Here is an 11,279-nt window from a genome sequence, read left to right on the forward strand (position 1 = left end):
TTCTCTTCTAATAGATTTAATGTATCTGGTGTCATATTAAGGTCTTTGATCCACTTGGATTTAACACCCAAATGACGCTCTGTCATACAACAAGGACACTTGCTCAATTATGTTCATAGCAGCTTTATTCGTAGTAGCCAGAATATAGAAACGACCTAAATGATCCTCAGTCAATGAATAGATAAATAAACTGTGGCATTTCTACACAATGGAATACTACTCAGCTATTAAAAATAAAGAAATCATGAAACTTGCAGGCAAATGAATGGAACTAAGAAAGATCATCCTGAGTGATATAACCCAGACCAAGAAAAACACACATGGTATGTGCTCACTTAGAAGCGGGTTTTAGTCATATAGTTCAGGATAAGCATACTATGACACAGACCAAAAGAAGATAAGTAATAAGGAGAACCGAAGTGAGGATGCATAATTCTTACTCAGAAGTGGAGATAGACTAGACAGAGTTAATGGCTGAAGAGAGGAAACAAGGTAGGACAGGGGGCACAGATCAGACCTGAAGAGAGCAAGGGCAAGACACCTACTTTTCTCTAAAGAAAGCCTGTAGAGAAAAGAGAAATTGAGAGTGGGGACATCTTTGTGACAAGATGAAGACCTAAGCCAGTGTAGGCTCCTGGGAGGATATGAGGGGGATTCAAGCAAAGACTCCTAGTAGCAGAGACCATAGAGACTGAAGAGGATATCCTCTAACTAGACTAGTCTTCTAGTAAAGTGCAGAAAACACCAACTCATCCACAAAGACTTCAACCCAAAATTTACACTACCTAGGACATAAAGACAGAGAAGAAAGAACAGAGATTGAGGGAATGCCGAACCAATGCCTGGCCACACCAAAGACCACTCTATCTGCGAGTATCAACCTCTAATACTATGAACAATACACTGCTAAGCTTGCAAACAAGAACCTTGCAGAGTCTTCTGAGAGTCCCTACTCAGCAGTGCCTCAAAACAGATGCTGAAACTCACAGCCACACATTTGAAGATGTGTAGGGAGTCTTGGGGAACATTGGGAGGAAAGAGAAAAGGAACCAGAAGTTACAGGAGCTCCACAAGAAAAACAAAAGGGGCAACTAACCAGGGCACACAGTGGTTTCCTGAGACTAAAGCCTCAACCAAGGACCATGCATGAACTGGAACTAGACCCACCTACAAAGATGTAGCAGATGGGAAGTTTAGGGTTCAAGTTGGTACTTTAGTAAGGGAATTGGGGACTGCATTGGACATGGACTTACTTGCTAGCTTTTAGATCACTTTTCCCTGGCAAGACTGCTTTGACAGGCCAAAGGGGAAGAGTACACATTAAGTCATTATGCACCAAGATGAGCTGGGGTAGACATGAAAGGGAGGAGAGTGGGGAGGGAGAGATGATGGGTCTGGGATGGGAGGAGGAAAAGGGCTACAAGGATGTAAAGTGAATAAAATAAATAAATGAGAAAAAAGAAAACTATTAAATATTATAGAGTGAATTATAATGCTTATTCTGAAATATAAAAATAGTTTATTCTTTCTTTTATGTGTTCTTGGATTCAGTTTGGGAGTATTTTGAATATTTTTGCATCAATGTTCATAAAAGAGATAGGTCTAAAGTTCTTTTGTTGTTGTTGGGTCTTTGTGTGATTTAGGTAGCAAAGTGACTGTGGATAGGCCACACGCAGGAAGACAATGTAGTCAGTCTTGATGAGACCTGATAAGCTAGGGTCAGATAGAAGAGAAGGAGGACCTTCCCTCTCAGTGGACTGGGGGAGGGGCATGGAAGGAGAAGAGGGAGAGAGGGCTGGCTTAAGAGGGGACAATGGAAAGGGCTATAGCTGGGATATAGAGTGAGTAAATCGTAATAATAAATAAATAGATAAGTAAATAAATAGTATATTCTTCAAAGAGCAATGAATCTAGGAGCAGCTTTAAAATTACCTTTCCCAAATAGGTACTCCACAAAACTGAAGCATGCCATGATATGCTTGTGTGACATAGCACTTTTTCTGAAGTCTGCATTACCTACTTCTATTGTTTTAACCATTGCTCATCACTCAGGGTGAAGACAAAGCACACTGTTCACCGGTTAGTCTTTCTTCTGCAGCCAGTCGCTGGTTTCCTTTGCATCTCCCTTACCTAAACCCATGCGTGAGTCCACCAACCTGTAAGTCACTACCAAATAACCTCCCTTTTGTTTCCATTTGATCCCATGTATCTCACTCCTGCTCGCTAGAACCCTGAGTCAGGACTTGTATCGTGCTCAACACATAAACATCATTCCATTTGTTGGGATTGAAGGCAAGCAGCCACTATCTCTAGTGTGTAACCTACCCCCCCATTCAAAGTTTATTTACGTCTATAAACCCTTGAGGTTTAAGTTTGAATATGGTGAACTTGAGAGGTCTTCTCAGCCTAAACACAACTTAAGCAGTACCATATCACTCTAGTTATTGTACTTACTAATTGTAAATCCGCTTTCATTTTCTTGGTAGTTTGAGCAATAGCCATTTCTCTTCTCAACCCTTAGATCCATGAAGTTTTGTTGTTGTTGTTCATGTTGTTTCCTTATGTAAATAGCATAACAGCTCATGTCTATTTCAAAGCTCATATATGTATATGTTTGTATGTATGTATGTATGTATGTATGTTTGTATCTAATGAGTGAGTGAGTATACAAATGAATGAATAATCTCTAGCAAGTTCCTCTGATTTGGCAAAGTAAATCAGGTCTCTCCATCTTTTTGACAAACAACTGAATTACATGGAAAGGAATGACTCCATGACATATGATATTGAAAATAGGCTACTTTAAAACTGATATAATGGAGTTGTCTGGAGGCCAGCAAATTGGGGCTGAGCGCCCACGAGCAGAGCAGTTATGTCCCACAAACAAATTTACTATTCAGACAAATATGATGACAAGGAGTTCAAGTACTGGCATGTCATATTGCCCAAGGACATAGATAGCTGGTACCTAATAACTATTTGATGTCTGAATCTGAATGGAGAAACCTTGGCAAGCAATAGTCAGGGATGGATCCATTACCATTAACCAGAGCCTCACATCTTACTGTTCCAGTGGCCATTACCCAAAAACCCAAAGAAATGAAGCTGACAAACCAGCTTTCAGCCACAAGTGTTACACATCATGTTGTAATCATGTGTTGTAAACATGTGATCATGTTGCTTTCTTATTTCCCACTTTGATAGTTAAAAGATGTTTGTTTGATACGCTGTTTGAACGTGTGGTATCTGCAGTGTTTCTTGAGTTGAGTCACCAAAGCCACAGCCCTGTCAGATGAGTGTGATCTCAAAGCCCTAGTGTTCTCTGTATCAGCAGGCCATCAGCAGATCACCATCTCTCCGAAAATTGTGAATTGATTGTGAAAATCAGATCATGGTTGTTATGAGGATGATGTGAATTTGATGTTGTGGTTTTTACTATTAGGTATTGTATTTATGGTGACTTATGGAATTTATGTCTCAATGTTTTGGAAACTTTCCATTTTATCTGACAGATCTCTTCTCTGTTACAAGCCTTGATTAAAGGACATTTTTATAGTCTAAAAAAAACAAAGAAAAACCCACTGCTATGACAATTTTTAATTTTTTTTACATACAATTCTATCAAATGATTTTATAAAAATATATGAATATCAATATATACATATTTAAATGAAGTTATGGCTTTTGGGTTGACAGTAGAGTCAAACATTTTAATATCATGCATTAGAAAACTGATTGACCTGCTCTTTAATTACCTCCCCCTGAGAGGGAAGCAGCATTACCAAGCCACAGAAGAAGACAATGCAGCCACTCCTGATGAGACCTAATTCACTAGGATCAGAAGGAAGGAAAAGAAGACCTCCCCTATCAGTGGACTTGGGGAGGGGCATGCATGCAGAAGGTGGAGGAAGGGAGGGGTTGGGATGGGAAGAGGGAGGGAACCACAGGAGGGACACAAAGTGAATAAAGTATAATTAATAAAGAAAAAAAAAACTAAGTTAAAAAAAAAAGAAAAAGAAAAAGAAAGAAAACCTCTATCAAGTTTTTGTTCGGAGACTCAAGAGATCCTCAAAGCAGTATTGGCTCTTGTTGCTATCCTTGGTTGCCTCCCACAGGTTGAAGTTAAGTCCCTATTGCTAAAGAGCTAAAGAAGCCATACACTCTGGATTCAAGACATGGAGAAGCTGAGTTGGATCTGACCTGAAACCATTCTCCCCAAGAAGCTGCTAACAGATGGAAGCAGCCAATAGTACTACTCAGCTATAATACCCATGAAACATAGCAATGCATGGGAAAATATCACTATGGGTGCAGGGGTGACAATCATATGTTGGCAATAACCAAAATCTGACTCAAGGCCTACTCAACAGGAAAGACAACTTTCTTGATACTAGAAACATAGCCAACAACATAGCCAATGAGGTCATGGATCTTAGAAGAGAACCTACTACTAAACCAAGATAATCTATAGCTGCAGTTTAATACTTATTTTGATACCCACAGATAAGGATATTTTCTATACACCATCAAAGAGCTGTTTCCTTGCAACAGATGGTGACCAGCACAGAAAACCCACAAGTGGTCAAAATGCAGAGAGTAAATGATTATATGGTACTTAGCCCAATGGCTATATCTACAATACAACTTCTGCACATAAGATTGGAGATTGCAGAAAGGGGGACAGAAAGAACGTAAAAGCCAGAGGAATAGGAAATCTGCTGTGAAACTGTATCTCCTAAAATTGACGGAAGTTTGCTTATGATATTTCAACAATACATGGTTGCTTAAACATGACCTGAACAAGAACACCGCCAACAGATACATGCTAACTCGAAATAGCAAAAACTTAAAGGGCTTCCACCTTGGACAAGGAGCTATTTGAAACTGGAGTTGTCAACAGCTGGAGATGCAGTTAGTCCCAGGAATGAATCTCTTAACTGATTACCAAATAATAAGTTTTTAGCCCTGAAATCATATACATACATGTGACACTATTCAGACTCAGAGGTTTTGTTCATATAATTATGTCCATATATATTTAACAATTACAATTAAAGAAAGAAAAGTCATGAATTTGGGAGGAAACAATGAGTTAGTACATAGGAAGAGTTGGAAGAAGAAAAAGGAAGGAAAAAACAATATTATTACATTTTAAATTAAAATTTTTAAATGTTCCTCTATTAATGTGTGTGTGTGAGAGAGAGAGAAACAGAGACAGAGAGACAGAGGCAGAGACAGAGACAGACAGAAAGAGAAAAAGAGAGAAGTTAATTTCATCATTGTATTCTTATTACTTCACTTTAGAAGGAAGAAAAAAATAAACTCATTTCCAGGGGAAGTTTTGTAGCATCTACAATAAGATGTAATTGGTGTTAAACTTGGAATTGTCTAAAAATACAGCTGCATAATTGCTTGACCTTATTTCATTATTTCTAAATGTATACATACAAGCTCTAGGAAATGGTTACTTTCTCTTTAGGCTTTAAAAACTGTTTTCTCTTGCAAACCTTATAGAAAGCTTATAGCAATGGCTAAATTCATGCCTTTATAAAGTCTGAAGACTTAGAATTATAAATATATTTTAAAAAATCTACCTGAGTTAATATCTCACATGAATTATTATAAAAACACTATTTTCTTTATTTCATACAATTCTGAAGTACTTATCTGCCCAGAAGAAATACAGATGTTTGGAAAGGGCAGTGTTTATTTACAGGATCTGAGAGATGACAGTCGCTACGTTACATTAACATGGCTGCTCTAAAATAGGACAGAAATGGAAGAATGTATGTCACATAGGTCAGGCTTGCCATATGCTAATAACTGAGAGGTTTTATTTATCTTGTAATAATTCCATGTCAGTTAGTGACTAACATTACACAGAGCTCATTTAAAGGCTTATGCCCTCCAGTAATGTTTTCATCTAAAGGGGCAATTTGGCCTTATTGAGCTCTGAATAATTCAACCCAAAAGAAAACACATTGATATCTCAATTTATTAAGAATGGAATTGCTAAGATTCTCAAACATGCCTTTGTCTTAATTATAACATGTTAGTGTATTTTCTATACACCCCAAAAAGCAGGGTTTTGATAAATATTTTTTATTATAAAATTTTCTACCAAAGAAAGAGTGTCAATAGTCTAGTATTGGTCTCTTTTGTTTGCTATATCTTCTCTATTCTGTTTAAACTTTGATTCTAACCTTCTCTTTTTACTCTTTTATGAAATCTGCTCATTTGAACTTTTAATTCATATGTGTGTGTGTTTGAGAATATATATATATATATATATATTCAAATTTTTTCTGGAAATATACTGGTTTAAGCGTTTTCCCATAGATCAGATGACAATGTATTTGTTTTCTTTTTTAAAGTTCTGAACTTAATGACCTTTCAGCAAGTGATGTTTTATATGCACTCTTTTATTTGGGTCGGAGTTGGCCATGATGTTGGACTTTGACAAGGCAGGATGGCTGTCTACAGAGCATCCTTTGTGATCTGATTTGAAGAAAAGAAATTTGATTAAAAGTTACCACACCCCAGCTGGCTAAAATAACTCCTGACAATCCATATTGGGAATGACATTAATCTATCATGATGTACTTAGAGCTCTAATGTTTTATATGGAATAAATGTCTAGCCATGTGGTCAGCCTCTGATAACCAGTAATTTCTTTGTTGTCTTGGAGAGTAAGCAAATGGATTAGCCTTGCTCTACACACATTTGGTTTAATTGAACGATCAAATGCTCATGAAGTGGCTACTTTGGGGCAGCTCTGTGCTAGGCTCTTTGGGAAAAAAATCCAATGTCTTACCCCTGAGGCATCTCTCTATACTATATGAGGACAGAAAGTAAAAGATATGCACATTTAAACAAGAGTGGAGGTTATAGGAATCATGAGTGGTTCCAGACAGAAGGGAACTGAGAAAATGAGTGTGCTAGGCAGGAGTGATAGGGAGATGATTTTGAAAGAAATATATACTACTGAAGAATAGCTAGAATCCTAGGTTTCTATGAGCATACAACAGGAGTACAATGAAACTGTGCTTTCTGGGAAATGGTATGGAAAAAAAGTATAGCATATGTAATAACTTAAGATATGTTTGTATCTTTACATATGACAAAGAAAGTTATCAGCTTTGAAATAGCGTAAGACATTTTACATTTTATTTTCAATTTTTTTTATTTATAGTTTAATGACTTTACAGATTGTAGGGAGCAAACAAAGTACTGACTGAATGTGTGTTGTCACATAGACACAGCCATATCAAAGACTCCGATGCCTCAGACCCATGGGAATGGCAACATCTTACACAGGTGAAGCTTAGAGGCATGGTAAAGCTTTCTTCTTGTCCAAGTGACCAGTATGTGAAAACACTAACAACCCAGCAGTTTCCTCTTCCCAGATGACTGCTATTTTCACACTCAGACTGGCTAATTCCCCATCTTTGTGTTGTATAATAAATCTGCTGAGTTTCTGGGTAGCATAGTAGGTACCCTCCACCAGAGAAAGCAATCTCAAATGATCACAGTTTTTCCATATTTGTCATGTTTCTTCTGTCTGCCATTTCTTCATTACCAAGTTGCCCCAATGAAGTTTTCAAGATCAAGCTGTGAAGAGCATGACAAAAGATGACACTTATTTAAAGGATATTGTTGATAATCATTTCTTTTTCTTGTTGTTTAATAATAAGCTTCACAACACAATAACTGAGAAGTTTTGACTCCATTCTTAACCCTCAAAGCTAATTTGGCTTTCTCCTAGACTGTATCCCAGAGATATTTGCACTTTGTAGCTTTTTTTGCTGAGCTTTTTTGTCTCATTCCTCCTAGACTTCTGCTGGTGCCTCAATCTCCCACTTCCTCCTCTAACTCATGCTCTCCTGGCTGGCAGGAAGTCCAGACCTATTCTCTCCCCTGCTTAGTAATTGTTGGTAAGCTGATTTATTTGTATATTAAAGGAAAATTGGGTAGCAGTGTTTACACAACATTGAGACTGGAGATTATCAGAACAGGAATTGCAAACCAATATAAGATGAAGGGTACATAAATCAGCATTTGAAATACACAATAACTTTATGCCTATATCTCCCCTTTTTAGACTAATAAGAGGCTCTTTCTCTTTAATAACAAAATATGTAATAATAACAAATATGGTTATTATTAAGTAAGAGATAGATTTGTTTATGTGGCACCCTTAGATAAAGTATTCTACTATCTATCAATTTCTATCACCGTAACAATTTAAGTTTAAATGTGAGACTATAACTATCTAGTCTTCAATCTCATAAGAGATGTAAGAAGAAACAAATATTAAATATGTAGGAAGTACAGGCAAACAGCTTACAAAAGTGCAGATATGACAGAGATATTTAGCTATATGGACAGTCAGCCAAAATTTTTCCATACCTTTGGAGCATCATCTTCATCCTTCCAGCTCAGAATATTTGACAGACTTTCCTGTAAAGCGGGAATTATAAAGGCCTTGCCTACTTAGTCCTTACAAAACTCCCCAGTCAACTTTCCCACATCCAGTTTGTCCAGTTGGGACAGTCAGTATTCTGTTGGTAATTGACACAAGGACATTTTCTCAGCCAGTAGCTAGCCTACCACAGAAGAAACAATTGATGTTCTTTGAAGTGGAATTAGGGTGCTGCCAGGAGCAGACCTGTCTTATTTTTTTGACCTATCTTAATTTTTTGAAGATCATATATCTATATATCTTATCTGAACTGTTTTTTTTTTGTCAATCTTAGAAACATTTTTATAATTATCTAAACTAACATTAATTATGAGTTCAATTGTTTCTGATTGCTAATCTTCAACAGTTGGTAATAGCCACTTTCAAAAGGACTACAACTTTAACAACAAGGAGAGCAACAGAACAAGAAAATTTGAACACAGGGAACTTCCTAGAGACTCATACTCCAACCAAGGACTATTCGTGGAGATAACCTAGAACCCCTGCACAGATGTAGCCCATGGCAGGTCAGTGTACAAGTGGGTTACCTAGTAATGGGAAGAGGGACTGCCTCTGACATAATCTGATTGGCCTGCTCGTTGATCACCTCACCCTGAGGGGGGAGCAGCCCTACCAGGTCACAGTAGAGGACAATGCAGCCACTTTTAATGAGAACTGATAGACTAAGATCAGAAAGAAGAGGAGAACCTCCCCTATCAGTGGACTTGGGGAAGGGCATGCGTGCAGAAACGGGAGGGAGGGTGGGATCGGGAGGGGAGGAGGGAGGGCTTAAGGGGGATACAAAATGAATAAAGTATAATTAATAAAAAATAAAAAAAGTTAAAAAAAAAAGAAATTTTTAAAATTACCTAGGTACCATATCTTAGCGTGTTGCAAGCAAATACAATATTAAATTTGTATTAATATACTAATGTAAGATTATTAATGCTCTTTGATCTCAAAGTAGATTCAATAATTTACTCTTTTACCTATTATTCCTATAAACCCTTTAAAAAAAGAACAAACATCTATCACCCATGAAAAAGCATTCACTCCCTCTTGGAAATGAAATGTAGTCTACTTAAATTGCTTCCTGCTGATTTGGGGTGTAGTTTTACTTTTGGGGGCCCCTACAAAATAGGTATATTGTACAGTCTCAAGAAAGCTATCTGTAATTTTTGCTGTCCAGTCTCTGTCTGCTGAGAAAGGTCAGAGCTTAACTGCATTTCTGGCTGTAACAGTCTGCGATGCTGGAGTTTGAGGCCAGCCTGATCTACAAAGTGAATCCAACACATCCAAGGATACACAGATTTTGGTAACATGTTCTTGTGGAATGTATCCAGTTTACCCTTGTTCATTCAAATGCTGATTTCTCTACCCCAATATCTGGCTTCAATCTGAACCTTTCATTGTGGTGCTTGTTCTAGGCATCACCTTTTGTTCTCTGCGTTGCCAATAAAAACAACTAGCCTGTGTTGAGCAACAGAGAGAATAGGATGGGATACCCTGGTCTGTAGAAAAAGGGAAAGAAGCAAGTGGGAAGAGAGATCCGAGAGGAGAAGACCAGGAAAACATCAAGAGAAATGAACTGAACCTAAGTTATAACTAAAAGCAAGTATAATGTGGGAGGTCTGAATGGGAAGAAGTTATGCAGGTTTGGAGGTTTAGGATGGAGTAACTATTGCCCAGCATCATGCTATACATTAATTAAATAAATCCTACTCTCTGAGTGGTAATTTGGGTATAAAACTGGTTTAGGAATAATCATTGCTTAACTGAAAGATAAACCAATATTAAATATTAATGATTATCAACATACAGGGAAGTCCTGTCTCGAAAAACAAACAGCAGCAGCAGCAACAACAACAACAACAAAGATTAAGGCTGAGGTCATAAAATCTTGAAGCATGCTCCATGATGGTTCCTTCTTATGGTCCTATATCAGAGGTCACACAGCACCCACATGGGCTGTCAATCACTGCTAATGCTAAGTGTGATGACATTTTAAAATGGGTTCTACCATGGTTTCATACATGCTCATTTAAAAATAATTTTATTTTCATATTCTAGCTTCTAAAGATTTGATGATGATAATGATGATGATTGTATAATACTGTTTCTTGCAAGGATGTAACTGCATCACTTGTGTGTCCGGTCCTGGCAGAGGTCAGAAGGTAGCAATGGACACCCTGGAACCAGTTACAGACAATTGTGAGCACTAATGTGAGTGCTAGGAACCAAGCCCAAGTCCTCTATAAGAGAAGCAAGTGCTCTTAACTGTAGAACTATCTCTCAAATTATCTATATCATTTGTACTTCTTTTATTTAGAAGTTGATTACTAAGGTCGGCCCATACTTAATTAAATTAATCAAATTAAATTCGAGAGAATTTGTGGGTCCAGAATTAAATTAAATCTTTTTTTTTAATTTTTTATTTTTCTTTTTAGTTACAATTTGTTAACCCTCTGTCCCAGCTGTATCCCAATCCCTCATTCCCTCCCCCTCCCCAACTCCCTCTCTGGTCTCCTCCCTGCCCCTTTCCAAGTCCACTGATAGGGGAGGACCTCCTCCCTTTTCATTTGACCCTGTTTTATCAGGTATCTTCAAGGCTGGCTGCAAAGTCCTCCTCTGTGGCCTAATAGGACTGCTCCTCCCCTGGTTGGGGGGAGGTCAAAGAGCCTGCCCTTGAGATCCTGTTAGAAATAGTCCTTGTTCCCCTTACTTTGGAAAACTACTTGGTTACTGAGCTACCACGGGCCACATCCAAGCAGAAGTTCTAGGTTATATCCATAGATGGTCCTTGGTTAAGTGTCAGTCT

General features: G+C 37.7%; 1 pseudogene; it reads left to right on the plus strand.

The window, feature by feature from the left end:
* The first annotated feature begins 2,872 nt into the window (after positions 1 to 2,872).
* On the plus strand, positions 2,873 to 3,103 carry LOC129692314 (cyclin-dependent kinases regulatory subunit 1-like; annotated as a pseudogene).
* The last annotated feature ends 8,176 nt before the right edge of the window (positions 3,104 to 11,279 follow it).

Source organism: Psammomys obesus, unplaced genomic scaffold (genome assembly GCF_907164565.1).
Source record: "Psammomys obesus unplaced genomic scaffold, mPsaObe1.curated_primary_1811, whole genome shotgun sequence".
NCBI lineage: Eukaryota > Metazoa > Chordata > Mammalia > Rodentia > Muridae > Psammomys > Psammomys obesus.